The following is a 14,850-nucleotide window of genomic DNA, read 5'->3' as shown; positions in this document are numbered from 1 at the left end:
AAAACTGGAAACCAGAGTAAATTACACGGCTGTATTAGAGGGTTCTTTCCCCTCAAGTGGATTGTTTTGTTTCCTGAAAGACTTAAGGTGGCTTTTGCAGGATTAGGAATGCTAGACAGATCTATATGTAAGGGGCCTGTGTATTAAACTGACTTTTCCTTGTTTTCATACTAGCCTTTGTGGATGGGGCTGAGGAGTAGATAGGATTCTTGTGTAACCTTCTTCATGAACTTGCATGCTTGAATCTCATTGCTCCCTTCGTGGCCATGTTACCCCAGGATGTCATGAGGTTTGCCTCTGGTGTCTTCTCCAACCTCTTCTTAGTTGCCAGTGTAATGGGACAACTGTCTCCATGTGTTACAAGGTGGAAGATACTGGGCACTGCTCCTTGTTGATGGGATGAATGTTTCAGTGGTCTCCATTGGTTTTCTTCATCCATAAACTTTGACCACTGTACAGTTGAGTGTGAAACTGTGCTAATTTTAGAACCATCCAAGAGAGTACCGAACGAAAGTGAACCAGAAGCTCCAGGATTCATTTTGGCTCAATATTTAACACGTAATCTAATCTTGGACTAATTGACCAGTATCCATAGTACCTGGGATATTTGTAGGGTCCCTTTTTTCCACCAGCTGAAATTCCTTGACCTATTAAAAGCTTGAATACTTTGTAAAGACCAAATTCCTGACTTTAACCACTCTATTGCAAGTAACCTTAGCTATAGAACAGAAAAACTTGTGTTGGGATTGTCAATAAGGCAGCTGTTGTATAAATTCACATAGATTTTTCGTGTTAGACTTAATACTTTAAAACCCTCCTAAAGCATCTTTCCCTGCATTGTTGAACATCTGAAGTTAGGGAGAAGGAAGCTATTACACCATAGTTACTTTTGTTTAAATCATCTGCACTATGGCAGTGACAAAAAGAAACAATGCTTTGTACCTGTTCGAAGTGTCTCATTTTGTGTTGTGTGCGGATGTCAGATACCTAACTGGACAGGGGGAATTGAAATGATTACTCTCTTTGGCAGAACAGTTCCTGTTCTGCTTCCTCTCTACCCTCAGTTACTCCCCACCCAGAAGAGGGAAAAGACTGGAAAGGACTCTGCAAATATTTTTCCTTGAAAGAGAAGACTTAGTATTTTAACTGTGCTTGTGTGCACCAATTGAAAGGTTTGGGCTTGAGAAGTGCAGAAAGCAGTTACAAGAATAATAAACTATGGTTTTTAAGTCCAAGGTAGACTCCCTAGAACACTGCCTTTGGCCATTAGCATCAGGTTGAGCTTTTTGCCTGATGAATGCTTTTTCTTAAAGGTCAGTAAAAAGGAGACTTCACCTAGCTGCTTTGCTCTTCCTTGAATATGGGTTTGGAAAAGAGGGCCCCCAACTCTCAGGAATTAAGAGTTCCTAGGGACTAAAAAAGTAATTGTAAATATTTGAATGCAAAGATACTAATATCAAATAAAGGTTGACATTTTAAACAATTAGTTCAGGAAACCAAAGTTAAGACCTGCAGCAATATTAAGTTGATCTTTTTGTTAAGCCTTGATGTTGTGTGCAGGGGTTGGGATTTTTTTCTCTAGGCATATCCTAAAATACGCACAAGAAAATTGCAAGGCCTATCTTATCTTGGGTAACCAAATCTAAGGATTTCCTGAGTGAGGATTACTTCTGTCAACTGCTCTTAAACATTTTCATATCTCATACCAACTTGATATTTGAAAAGTAAAAATTTGGAATTTAAGCGAGGTTCAAATGTCAAAAATAAGTTGATAACATACATTTGACCCCTTGATTCGAAATCTTCAGTCTATCTCCACATATGTGTTTAGCTTCTGGCATTAAATTTTAAGAACTGTTGAAAGAGGGGTGCCTGGGTGGCTCAGTGGGTTAAAGCCTCTGCCTTCCGCTCAGATCATGATCCCTGGATCCTGAGATTGAGCCCCGCGTCCCCACATCGTCCCCACATCGCATTGGGCTCTCTGCTCTGCGGGGAGCCTCCTTCCCTTCCTCTTTGCCTGACTCTCTTGCCTACTTGTGATCTCTGTCTATCAAATAAATAAATAAAATCTTTAAAAAAAAAACTGTTGAAAGAAATGTAGGTTTGGAAGCTAACAATATGATGACTGGGTATAATTCAAAAGACCTTGATGATCAATTTAAAAGGCCATTTTGCTTATTTGTTTTTTAGAGCTTTAGGTGGAATTTAATATATAAAGTATCCCACAAGAAATTATGTAGATGGAGCAAAATTACCTTAAGTTCAAAAATAGTCAAATTACTTGCCCCTTCATGTCTCTTTTGATAGGAAGTCACAATCACAGGGAGTGTTTAAAACAAATGCAGGTTCCTGCCCTCTGGGCCCACCAGGTTTGGGGCTGAGAATCGGCCTGTTTTCCAGCTGCGCCAGTGGTCCTGCATTTCCCTCAAAGCTCTCACTCCTCTGCTGTAGGAGCTTAACAGAATAAGCAGCCCAAGGAATGAGCCACTCCCCTAGGCCTTGCGGAGCTTTTAGCGAATAGGTTCTGAAGTGAGATGGGAAGAGGCCCTGAAAACCACCTCTGAGCAGAGCTGGGTGGCCGGTTGTGTTGGCCTCCATCCCCTCCCCCAAACAGATCCTCTGTCCTCGACCCCCAATCCTGGTGGTGGATAAGAGCCTTTACTCAAAATGCAAATTCTTGTGGGAAGGTTACAGCCCCATTAGCCATTTACACATATGTGTGAATTAAAAGGAAGCCTGGGGACTCAAACTAACACCCAGTGAAGCTTACCAGCTCTTTGTGATTTAAGGCAAGGGAAGGTCTGTAAGTTTGGTCTAACTTGCCTTGAAGAAAAGAGACTCCAAGGAAATGTGGAGTTATTAGTGTATTACTTCTTAGGGGCCCTATACATGGGAACTGGGTGCTTGGAAACAGCAAAATAACCAGAGCAAACTGCTTATTTCAGAATTGTTCTGAGAGATGTTTCCTCCTCACTCTGACTTGCATGCTTCCCAGCTCCCTGAACTCAAGCTAGGACAGCTAATGCTACAATTCAGTCCTTTGACGGGTTGTAAAATGGTTTGTAGTCTGGCCAAGCAACCCAGCTACCAGATGTAGCTTTACTTCTGGAGAGGAAATAATCTGTTTCAAGTTCCATGCAACTAATTTACAAGCGAACTTCCTGATGCAGTTTGGAGCCTGCGGGTATATGGTTAAGTTCTGATTTTTTGAAAGTATAAACCCAGTTCCAAAATTTGGAAGTTTGTGGCATTTTATTATTGTAGCTTCTAGCTGCTAGAGAGACGCAGAAGCTTACCCCTACATTTGCTTTTTCAGGCAAGGATGATTTTAGCCAGATATTCCAGTGAGGAGGAGAGGAGGGAGGGGGCGGGCCATTTATATGAAAGTGCTGCAGGTGAGCACACGCAGGGTTGTTGAAGGGGACAATAACCCGCTGCAGGTGAGGAGGTGGCTGGTTTTCAGAGCGGGAACCCTCTCTAAGGAGTTGTGTGGAGCCTCTGGGTGAGTAGGAAGTTACTTTTCTCTTCTGAACCTATGTGTTCGACAGCCTGTACCTGTAAGCCCTAGAGCGCTCTAGCTGGAGAGGCTGTAGCTAGTGCTGGGTGTGTTTTCTCGCTGTTTGTTTGCCTTTATCTTATTCCTACCGTGTTCGCCACGAAGGCTTCTCTTCAATTGTCCGTTTCACCCCAGAGCACACAACAAACAGCCTCCAGCCTTTTCAAGCGCCCCCCCTCCCCGTGACAGCACATTTGGCTAAGATGCATATCGAATGTTTGGGAGCCTCACTTGTAAATGTTGACCTGAAATTCGTCCCAGAGTGGAGGTGTTTAACTGTCCATAATGACCAATCGTCGTTTTAATGACTGCTATAAATACATTTTTTAACCACACAAAAACTGACTGAAAATCACAAGGTCCCCTAAAGCAGAATGCTGTTTCATAATGTGGATTTGGAAGGGCGGGGGAGGTCTCAGTGTTGACCATTTGCCTTTTCTCAAACAGGTGGAAGTGATATTAGGAACACTGTTTCTGACTTTAAGCGACTTTTCTTTTAAAAATCGTGTGACAATGTCATGTTTGGTTTTGGTTAATTCTACCAATCTCAGAAAAGAGTTGGCTGAAAATTATGTTTCTCTTTCCCATCCCAAATATGTAGCGCTCTTTTATACTTTAAACCCCTTTTTCTGCTTCTGCCATTCAAAAGAAGCCAAGATTTGAGGTAGTAGCCAAAAAAAAAAAAAAAAAAAAAAAATCTCTCTCCAGGTGTTTTCAAAATAACAAAAAAGACTTCCTTGAGGGTTCTAAATGGAAGTTTATTTTGTTGCATTTGTGGGTCCTTTGAACAAATACGTGAGGGAAAGGATTTGTAGGATGAAATGCCCATGTTTAAGAGTCTAAAGAGGTGGGGCGCCTGGGTGGCTCAGTGCGTCAAAGCCTCTGCCTTTCGCTCAGGTCATGATCCCAGGGTCCTGGGATCGAGCCCCGCGTCAGGCTCTCTGCTTGGCAGGGAGCCTGCTTCCTCCTCTCTCTCTCTCTGCCTGCCTCTCTCCGTACTTATGATCTCTATCTGTCAAATGAATAAAATCTTTAAAAAAAAAAAAAAAGAGTCTAAAGAGGTTTTGATTTATGGAGCCCCCAGCCCTGCCGTCGAAACACTGAGGCAGAAAAACTTTTGAGCAAATGAAACCAAATGGCTGCTCGCTCCACTAGCTGATGGCATTCAGAGGCTGGGACCCAAGGAGGGACTTTTCCCACTAAGTTTCAGTACAGTTACTACTTGAAAGAAGAGGTCCTGTTTTCTTCAGGCTCCGAGTTTGTCTGCTAAAATAATCAGCTGTGAGGCAGATAGGGGGAGGGGGAGGCCTCGCATCTGCAAAAGGCAGGACGAGGTTTGGAGAGGAGGAGGAGGAGGAGAAGGAACTAAGGCCCTGGCCGGACTCACAGCTGCCCACCCTGTGAGGAGCAGAGCTTGCCAAGAATCTCCACACTGATTTATTGAGGAGAAATGAGGAAACCATTTGCCCCAGATATCTTGGATTTGTGACAATATCGGTGCAAACGATTTTCGTTTCGACCAAGAGAATTCCGAGTCTCCGAGGTGCTTTACCGTCCCCCCGCCCCGCCGCCTTGGACCCTCCTCGTGTTTTTGGCAGCACGCAGGCCAGCGGCTCTCAACGGGAGGGGGGGCGGGGGAGATCAAGATACCTGGCCCCACTTTCAGACACTGAGGTGACACGCTAAGAAGAGCTCCTTTGCATTTGGAAAAACCTAAATCAGAAACCAGAGTGTTTTGTACAGAAGTAAGCTGCAGCCTAAACGGTAGAAATCTGCGTATGTTTTCCCAAAGGTTCCTCTTAATCGTTTTCTGAGAGAAGGAAGCCCAATGCTTTCTGCCTAGAAGTCAACTTCTAGGGGCCCTCGGACTCCTGGTTTCTCCCTCTATTTTCTCTCTTCCTTTCCCTCTCTTTCTCCTTCCCGTGTGCCCGGAGAAAATCGCCTGGTTTCCTTTATTACTCTCCAAAGTATTGCCAGTCTCATCCGTTCGAGAGAGCTTTTGTTGCAAACCCCTTTTGGAGGAGGAGAGTATTTTCCGGCCTTGGTTTAATGCCTTTCAGAGAACAAGAATGCATCTTGAACCAGTGTGTATCCAACTCTCACCTTCCCTTGACTTTCCGCGAGCCAAGCCAACAGGAGTCCTCAGGCCCCCCATTCATGGCAGGAGGCCCCTAGAAGCAGTACCAGTGAGGACACAACAGAAGGCTGTGCTGGGCACCGGCCGATGCTCATGTCATTCAGGCAGGAGTCGTTATCTGCACTTCGTAGATGAGAAAAGAGACCTCAAAAGAAAACTAACCAGGACAAGGACGTGGAGCTAGGAAGTCATAGAGGCGGAGTCTAACTCAAGCCTCGGGCTTCAGCACCCCACCACGGCTCTGCGTGGCCATCTGTGTCTGTCTGCCTCCCTTTCGAAGCCTTGATCAGCTTCGGACCCCATCGTGACTCTTCTGGCCCCCCTCCCCACCCCCTGACTCAAAGGCCTTGGGAAAAGCACTTGTCTTTTGTGTGCCTTAATTTAACTCAGGCAGATGAGTAGAGTGCCCTCAGCCAGGAGCGGTTGACATCCCAAGGGCCATTAGAGAAGTGCTTTGATATGAAGTGCAACGTAAGAGCTTTGCTCTTCTGTTTCTAGCAAACCAACCTCAGGAAGGGAATCAAGTGGTAACCCTGGGAGTGAACGAGTGAGCGGTCCGCTGGGCACAGGCACTGACGTCCAGAGGAGCTTGTCACCCTCTGAGGATTTATCAAGTTTGGGGTTTAAAAAAAATTTTTTTCCAGTAGGCAGAAATTTTGCCTAGAGGGTGTACATCCTGGTCCAGGGCTCTGAATTTAGATCAGAACTTGACAAATTCATCAGGAGAGGTCTCGAACCCTCTACTCACGACAGGAAGAGGAGAAATGGAAAGAATGTCAGTTATTGAGGTTAGCAGTGGCCCCTGGATTCCAAATGGCCCTTGAAAAGAACACCTGGGGAGCGGAAACCTTTGAATGGTTCAGTCTGCTAAGAACTTGCCTGTGTGGAATGCGTGGAGAGTGGCGAGAGCATGAGCAAGCTCTTCCCTCCGCGCGCGTTGTCAAGGGGCCCGGCCCACAGGGAGATCCGCTACAGAGGCTAGAATGCATCAGGGGCTGTAGCTCTGTGCCCAAGCTGAGCGGCTGGGGGCCACTTAGCAGCAGTGAATTCAAGGATGTTCCCCGGATCTCCTTCTGTACTGAGAAGAGCAGTGTTGCTGGAAATGGCCATTGTTTGCTTCTGTCCCCCTTTGGCTAGCAGCGGAGGGAGGGGCCTGGATCTGGGTCTCCCGTCGCTGCTGCTGGAGGACGGGATTAGTGGTTAGCCTCTCTCTCAAACCCCCCGGGGAGCAAAGGGCAGGAAGGAAGGAAGGAAGTTGTGTAGGATAAACAAAACAAAGCAAGACCAAAAAAAGCCGCAAGAAAGTACTTCAGATGTACAAGAATCTGTAATTCACATACTCAGGGGATGGTTGAGGGTTAGGACCTGGATTAAATGCTTTCATACGAACCAGAATACCAAGAGTAGGGAGTGCCTGGCTGGGGCTGAAGAGGCCCTGGAAACAGATTCCTCTTACATTTCCGGATGTTTAGAACTATCAAGGGCTATAAATTCTTTGTAACTGTCTCTAGCAAGTCTACCCTAAGGCTGTTCACATTGTCCATTTGCTATAGGTTTTCATAATAGGATTCAATAGGTTTTATGAACTTGTTGAAAATAATTCATCACTTCAAAAAAAAAAAAACTAGTTTAAAAGAGGTGAATATACTGATAACAGTGTGAAATGATCTCTTGAATGTTAATCAAAACCTTTTCCAGGGCGCCTGAGTGGCTCAGTGGGTTAAGCCTCTGCCTTTGGCACAGATCATGATCTCAGGGTCCTGGGATGGAGCCCTGCATTGGGCTCTCTGCTCAGCAGGGAGCCTGCTTCCTCCTCTCTCTGCCTACCTCTCTGACTACTTGTGATCTCTGTCCGTCAAATAAATAAACTCTTTAAAAAACAACAACAACCCATTCCAAGTAAAGGCATCTCCATCAGATACTATTTTAGGGTAAAGGGGCTGGTACCTGGCAACCTTCACAATTCAGTGCCTTTAGGGTATGAAGGACTAGATTCCTTGGGACCAATACTGTGTGTCACACCTCATAGATGGGGTTTTTCAACGTCTTAATGACTTTAAAAAGTAGGATCGGTGGGCATTTTGAGAGGCTGCTACATTCTCTCAGTGTAAAGTATGCCAAGGATTTCTTTTTTTTTTTAAGATTTTATTTATTTATTTGACAGACAGATCACAAGTAGTCAGAGAGGCAGGCAGAGAGAGAGGAGGAAGCAGACTCCCTGCTGAGCAGAGAACCCGATGTGGGGCTCGATCCCAGGACCCTGTGATCATGACCTGAGCCGAAGGCAGAGACTTTAACCCACTGAGCCACCCAGGCGCCCCTATGCCAAGGATTTCTAAGCCGAATGCGGTGAGAAGTTGTCAGCCTTGCGCAGCTGTTCTGGAGAAGGGCTTGCAGGCCAGCCTACTTGGGAACCAAAGTTTTTGCGAATTCTGCATGTGTACTTGTGTGAAATTAACTTGAAGTTGAACTTGACAGTGAACCAGAAAATGAAACAAAAAAATAACAAAAACCAACTCATGACAATGTTAGTTTCAGCTGGTGCAAAATAAGCACATTTGAAATTACATTGATTTCGCAGGAAATACCTCCCCAACCCCGCACTGGATAACATTATCATACTCTGTGTGAATTATAGTTATTTAACCATCAGCTTGAGTGTAGGGTCAGGGGTCCCCTTGTTTAAAGATCGCAAGCTGTGTTTCCTAAATGCAATGGTGGCAGAGACAGTCGAGAATTTGAAAGAGATTCAACTCTGTAGAGTGCTGCTCCCCTACCTCCCACGTCCCCCACCACCAACTTTTGGTAAAGATTTTATTTATTTATTTGAGAGAGTGAGTGTGAGAGCACAAGCAGGGGGTGGGGCAGAAGGAGAAGGAGAAGCAGACTCCCAGCTGAGCAGAGAACACCACACAGGACCCCAGGATCATGACCTGAGCCAAAGGCAGACACTTAATGCACTGAGCAACCCAGGTGCAACCTCCCCTTCCCTTTTTAAAGTAGCCCTAAAATTGGTGTGAAACTAGTGACATTTAAGATCACTTGTATTTGCATTGAAAGCTCCAAGAGTCTTGAATCTGAAGAAATGTTCTCTGAGGTTCTAAGGCAACGTGGAGTAATGGAGCATTTTCCCAATGTGAAACCCAAGTTCCAGCAAGATGCCTTGCAACCCACGTGTCCTCTGTAGTCCAAAGAGTTAGGGAAAGAAATCTTCCTTGCAGCATATGAAAGTCTTGGAGAAGTCCTGCGGGCAGGTCAGAGTGAGCGTTATCCAGTGCAAAGTCTCTCTCTCCATCCTCCCCTCCTTTTCTCTCTAGCCACCCCACATTCACACCAGACAGAGCCCATCCCAGAGGATCCTGGACCCCACCGATAGCACAGACATGCTAGCTGTGGTCCCTTCTCCTCGTGTGAGACCGGTAGGTTTCAAGGGGCCTGAAATAGTTAGGATTCCAAACTCTTCCTTAAGGTTCACTTTAGAACTAACGTTTGAGGCTTTTACCCTTTTTTCCCCCCATATCTGAATAAGCCTTAGAATGCCGGAGCAGCAGCAGAGAGGAGGATGAGGAAGATGGTGATGGAAAGCACAAGGACAGCAGACAGAATCTAGCAACTGGGAGCTTCCCCAGGGTTTGCTGCTCCACGCTGGCGCTATACCGGTGGACACTGGCCGTGATGCCCGAGGCCACCAAGCATCATTTGAACTCCCTCCCCACATTTAGGGACTTTCCTACATTGTCATTGCTGCCTCCTCAAGATAGAAGTCGCTGTCACCATCCCAGCCTTTCTTCCAGCACAGATCTGCCCATCGACGCTCGCTGGCTTGGAGAGCAGGAGCTCTGGAGGAGTCCTCTCTGGCCAGGGGGCAGCACAGGCCTAGGGTTTTGGGGCGCCGGCAGGCAGGAATCTAGTGCCCATTGTTCGATGTGGGCAGCAGGGTCTCCGCCAGAAGGGGGGGGTGGCGGAGGCCCCGCTGAAGGCCCCACTCCTTCCTGGACGGTCTGTAACCTGACTCTGGCCTTCCCAGGGCTTCTGTGAGCTCCTGAGGATCTCTTGGTCATGAGTCTTCTTTTCCACTTAAACCATCCAGGGGAGGTTGTGCTGTTTGCCCCGGAGACCCTGACTAACACAGGCACATCCTGCCGAATGGCCGCCATTCCATCTTCATGAAACTAGTGCCTCGCAGGACCCCGGACAGAGTTTCCACACATTTCGTTCAGGAGCCCATACTGTGTTTATTCCCTCAAATGTCCGGGATAAGTGCTCAGTATACCATACCTAGCAGAGGCCAGCTCAGTATTTGCCAAACGAAAGACAGGTTTCTTCTTCAAGAGAAACAGTCCTCGCCATCTTGTAGAGCAGGAGTGTCTGGATTCTCACAATGGCGGCCAGTCAGAAGAGCAGAGTGTACTCAGCCATATTCTCCTGAGTTCGTCTTTTTCACCCCGTGAATATGGTTAAAAGTAAGAATATCCTAAATACATTTTCTGGAAATATGGAGGTATATACAAAGGAGAACCCAGCAAGACAGTAGGTTTTTCCCCTTAGAGTTGCTGAGGGCCCAGTGGGGAGTTGTGGGGACGGGGAGAAGGATCACAATTTTGTCTGTGCCGTCTCTGAAATCAAGCAGAAGTGTTAGAAACCAAGAAAGCCTCTTTGAAAAGTATTTTCCTTGATGTCAGGAAACTGTGGGATCATTTAATCACATAAAAACAAAGATTTTTAATCCACTATCTGCCACGGGCTTAGTGCTCCGCCAGCTGCTGGAAGGAATACCACAGCAATATTTATTTTTTTCTGAGCCATTTGAGAGTAGCCAAGACACCATGCCCCTTTATCTCTTAATACCTGTATCTCCGATGAACAGGATATTCTCTTACACAGCCACAATACTTATGGGATTCAAAAAATTTGATACTGTTACAATATTTCTTTCTTTTGTACACCCTACATTCCAAATTTGTCAGTTGGCCCAGTAGGGCCTCTGAGCATTTCCCCCACTCTGGGGAAGAATCAAATCCAGCACCACAGACAGCTTTAAGAGGTCGTGTCCCTTTTGTCTTCTTTACTCTGGAACCATTCCTCGGCCATCCTCTCCCTGTTATGACACTGAAGTGTTTGAAGAACAGAGGCTAATTATTTTATAGACTGTTCGTCAATTTGGGTTCCTCGCAAGTAGGTTCAGGTGATGCAGCCCCAGACAGAAGACAGTGTTGGCTGATGTCCATCTGCTAATGTTCATCTTGATCAGCCGGTCACTGCGTGGTCAGGTTTCTCCACTGCATCCTTACCATTTTCTCCTGGCAACTAATAAGCCATCTGTGGGGCCATATACCCTTCGAAGGGACAAGGACACACCACACTAATGGAGGAGGCTACAGAGGGCAGTAGCAAGAACTGGCTTGAATCCTGACTCCCATCCATGAGCCGTGTGACCTTGGGCAAGTGACCTAACCTCTCAGCTCCTCCATTCCTGATCTGCAAAATGGGATAATAATATTTCCCTTCCTGTTGTTGAGAGGATAAATAAGTAAGGTACTCTGCACATAGGAGACATTCCATAAATTTAACCCACTTCTCATTCTCTTCCTCTACATTTTTAAAGATACTTTGGGGATAGTGATTTGTTGCTTTCTTAGTATTGCTTTTAGTGCCACGAAGGGACACCACAGGCAAGCAAGTAATACAATGTGGCATAGAGCGAGTGGCATGAAAAACCAGCGATGTGGAACACTGGGGTGGCTCAGTCGGTTAAGTGTCTGCCTTTGACTCAAGTCATGATCTCAGGGTCGTGGGATCAAGCTCTAGGTCGGGCTCCCTTCTTGGAGGGGAGCCTAGCCCTTCCTGCACCCCATTTGTTCTCTCTCTTTCCAATAAATAGATAAAATCCTAAAACAACAACAACAACAACTCAGATATGCAGTAGAGCCCCCCCGTAGGAGGAGCCTGGAGTTTGTTTTGGGAATGCCAGGAGCAGGGGTTAGAGGCCGCAACACTGTGGCTGTCTTAAGGTGTGTGGCCATGCTCTGCTTGAGCGTCGGCTGCAAGGAAAACGGCCAACAGGACACAGACTGTGAGACTGCCATGGGCTCTGCAGCATCAAGGACCCAGGGGTTCCACCCCACGCCCAGGCCAGAGGCCGAGGCCACAGAGCAGAATCTGTTCTCTCCCAGCTGTGTGTCCCCAGGAAAACCACGAGGCTTCTCAAAGCCTCCATTTCCTCATCTGTAAAATGAGGGGTTTTGACCAAATCTGTAGCTTTCAGTCCAGGCTGAGCATTAGAACAAGGAGGGGAATTTTAAGAAAATGTCAATTCCTGAGCCTATCCCCAGACCAATTAAATCAGAACCCAGACCAAAATTTTTCAAAAGTTCCCTGGGTGATTCTACTGTAAGCCAAATTTGAGAACCACAGGTCTAAATTATCTTAAATGTCCTTCCTTGCCTTAACTTTCTACGAGTCCATGAATGGAATATTCTGAGGAACTGAATATTCTGGTGAATTTAGAATTCACCACCAGAAATTCCTTCTTGTTTCTATTCCTATTTTTGATAACCGTTTCTAAAGCAAATAAATCCAGATAATCTCTTTTTAAATTTTTTTAGAAACGGTTTTGTTTATTTAACAGAGAGAGAGATCACAAGCAGGCAGAGAGGCAGGCAGAGAGAGGGGGAAGCAGGCTCACCACTGAGCAGAGAGCCAGATGCAAGGCCCTGATCCCAGGACCCTGAGATCATGACCCGAGCAGAAGGCAGAGGCTTAACCCACTGAGCCATCCAGGGGCCCCTAAATGTTTTAATTTTAAAAAGCCTAGTGTAGTTAGCATAGTGTTACATTAGTTTTGGTTTTAGGTGTATAATATAGTGATTCAAGACTTTCAGACATTACTCTGTATAAGTGAACTCGAATTCCCCATCATCTGTTTCACCCAGTCCCCCACCCATCTCCCCTCTGGTCACCATCAGTTCTTCATAGTGAAGAGTCTGTTTCTTGGTTTGTCTTTTCTCCCCACTTTGTTCGTCTGTTTTGTTTCTTAAATTCCACATATAAATGAAATCATATGGTATTTGTCTTTCTCTGACTGACTTATTTCACTTAGCATTATACTCTCTAGCTCTCTATCTACATTGTTGCAAATGGCAAGATTTCATTCCTTTTTTATGACTGAGGAATATTCCACGTATATATACACCACCTCTTCTTTATTCATTCATCTATTGATGGACAAGTCCAAATAACCTTGAAGTTCCTTCCTACTTCCTAGTTTCTATGGCTACATGAAAAGGTGTTCTGAGGAACTGGGGTTTTCTGGTTATTTAGAATTCCACCAAAACTTCCTTTTCAGTTTTAGTCCCACTTTTGAAAACTGTTCTGAAGTGTACAGGTTCCTACCTAGGGAAATAAGAATAATATGTTCATATGGAGGCTACCACATGCTGTCTCCCTAGCTTGGACAGATATTATTAATTGACAATAACCTCGCCAACTTACCTTAAAAACCCTTCTCAACCCTAGGCAGCCATGACCAATCAAATGACACTTGAGATGAAACCTATTTGCATTCTGACTATGGGAAATTTAGCTCAGTCTTTCTTTCCTGATGGGATATCTTTCAGGGTCAAAGGCAAGATTCCAAACAGCCCTTCCTCTACTCCAGCTCCAAAGGCACAAGACTATAAAACAAGTGGAGTGGGGGGCTATGTTGAACGTATACTGACTCTGGAAAAACTTTGGGTATAAACGTATGCAACTTTTTATAAAAGCACGGTTTCTTCCATTTCCTTCTTTTACTTAAATTGAATTCAGAGAAGCAAGTTCTAGAGAAATAGCACAGCAAAGAGCGTAAGAGCTAGGGTTCATATTCTGATCCTGCCATTCACATGTTGGTCACTTTTGCCAAGTTACCCAAACTCTCCTCTGTAAAATGTGACTACTAATAGTATCTGCCTCATAGGGTGATCGTGAAGTTTGAATGAAACAGTAGACCTAAAACCCAGAGTCTGAGACACAATGAACTCTCAACAGTTGTTACCTTGTTAATACCATTTGAGGGTTTCATTGAGTTAGGATTAGTGAACATTGCATGGAAGTGTTAGAGGTGGTAGAGATAAGAGAAGTAACCCTATCTTTTTTTTTTTTTTTTTAAGATTTTATTTATTTATTTGAGAGAGAATGAGTGAGAGAGAGCATGAGAGAGGAGAAAGTCAGAGGGAGAAGCAGACTCTCCAAGGAGCTGGGAGCCCAACGCGGGACTCGATCCTGGAAGTCCGGGATCATGACCTGAGCCGAAGGCAGTCGCCCAACCAACTGAGCCACCCAGGCGCCCCGAGAAGTAACCCTATCTTGTGCCCCAAACACAAACTGGTGGCAGGAGCATATGAGTCTGTGCATCCAAAGTGGGTTCTTTTCAGTGTAGTCTTGGGTGGCAGTGACCTACATCTGGGGTATGGTAATGGAAGCTTAGGGTAATCAACAGGAGCTGTGGTACCCCAGAGGGGACATGTTGAAAATTAGTGGGTGCACTTTTTGGTTGACACCCCCCATTGACATTGGGAAGAGAATAGAAGCTAGGTGCCCTGCAAAATTTGGATTAGTCCCATACAACGAAAACATATCTCCTGTCCCACATGGCTGTTGAATGTTCTTCCAGACGAAACTTATTACAAATGTAAATGTAAGCCATACTTAGAACATCATAATCCTGAAAAAAAGGTCTAAGAAGTTACTTGAAGAGACCAGTAATTTAGAAGACCATTCCATAGAGAGAATCAAGCTTCAAAGGAAGAATTTCTGTGGAAATTACTGTGTTATTTACTCACACTCTGCAGGTGTGAGCCAGCTCAAGGCATTAAGCATTTCTTTTTCTTTTTCTTTTTTTTTTAAAAGATTTTATTTATTTATTTGACAGAGAGAGATCACAAGTAGGCAGAGAGGCAGGCAGAGAGAGTGAGAGGGAAGCAGGTTCCCTGCTGAGCAGAGAGCCTGATGCGGGACTTGATCCCAGGACCCTGAGATCATGACCTGAGCCGAAGGCAGAGGCTTAAACCACTGAGCCACCCAGGCGCCCCAGCATTAAGCATTTCTAACTACAGATTCTTCTAAAAAGGGTTTCAGTGTTGTTGGCCAGTTACTGTGCAATGAAACTAACTGAAAATCT

Source organism: Meles meles, chromosome 15, assembly GCF_922984935.1.
Source record: "Meles meles chromosome 15, mMelMel3.1 paternal haplotype, whole genome shotgun sequence".
NCBI classification, from domain to species: domain Eukaryota; kingdom Metazoa; phylum Chordata; class Mammalia; order Carnivora; family Mustelidae; genus Meles; species Meles meles.
Note: the sequence above shows the minus strand (reverse complement) of the source record.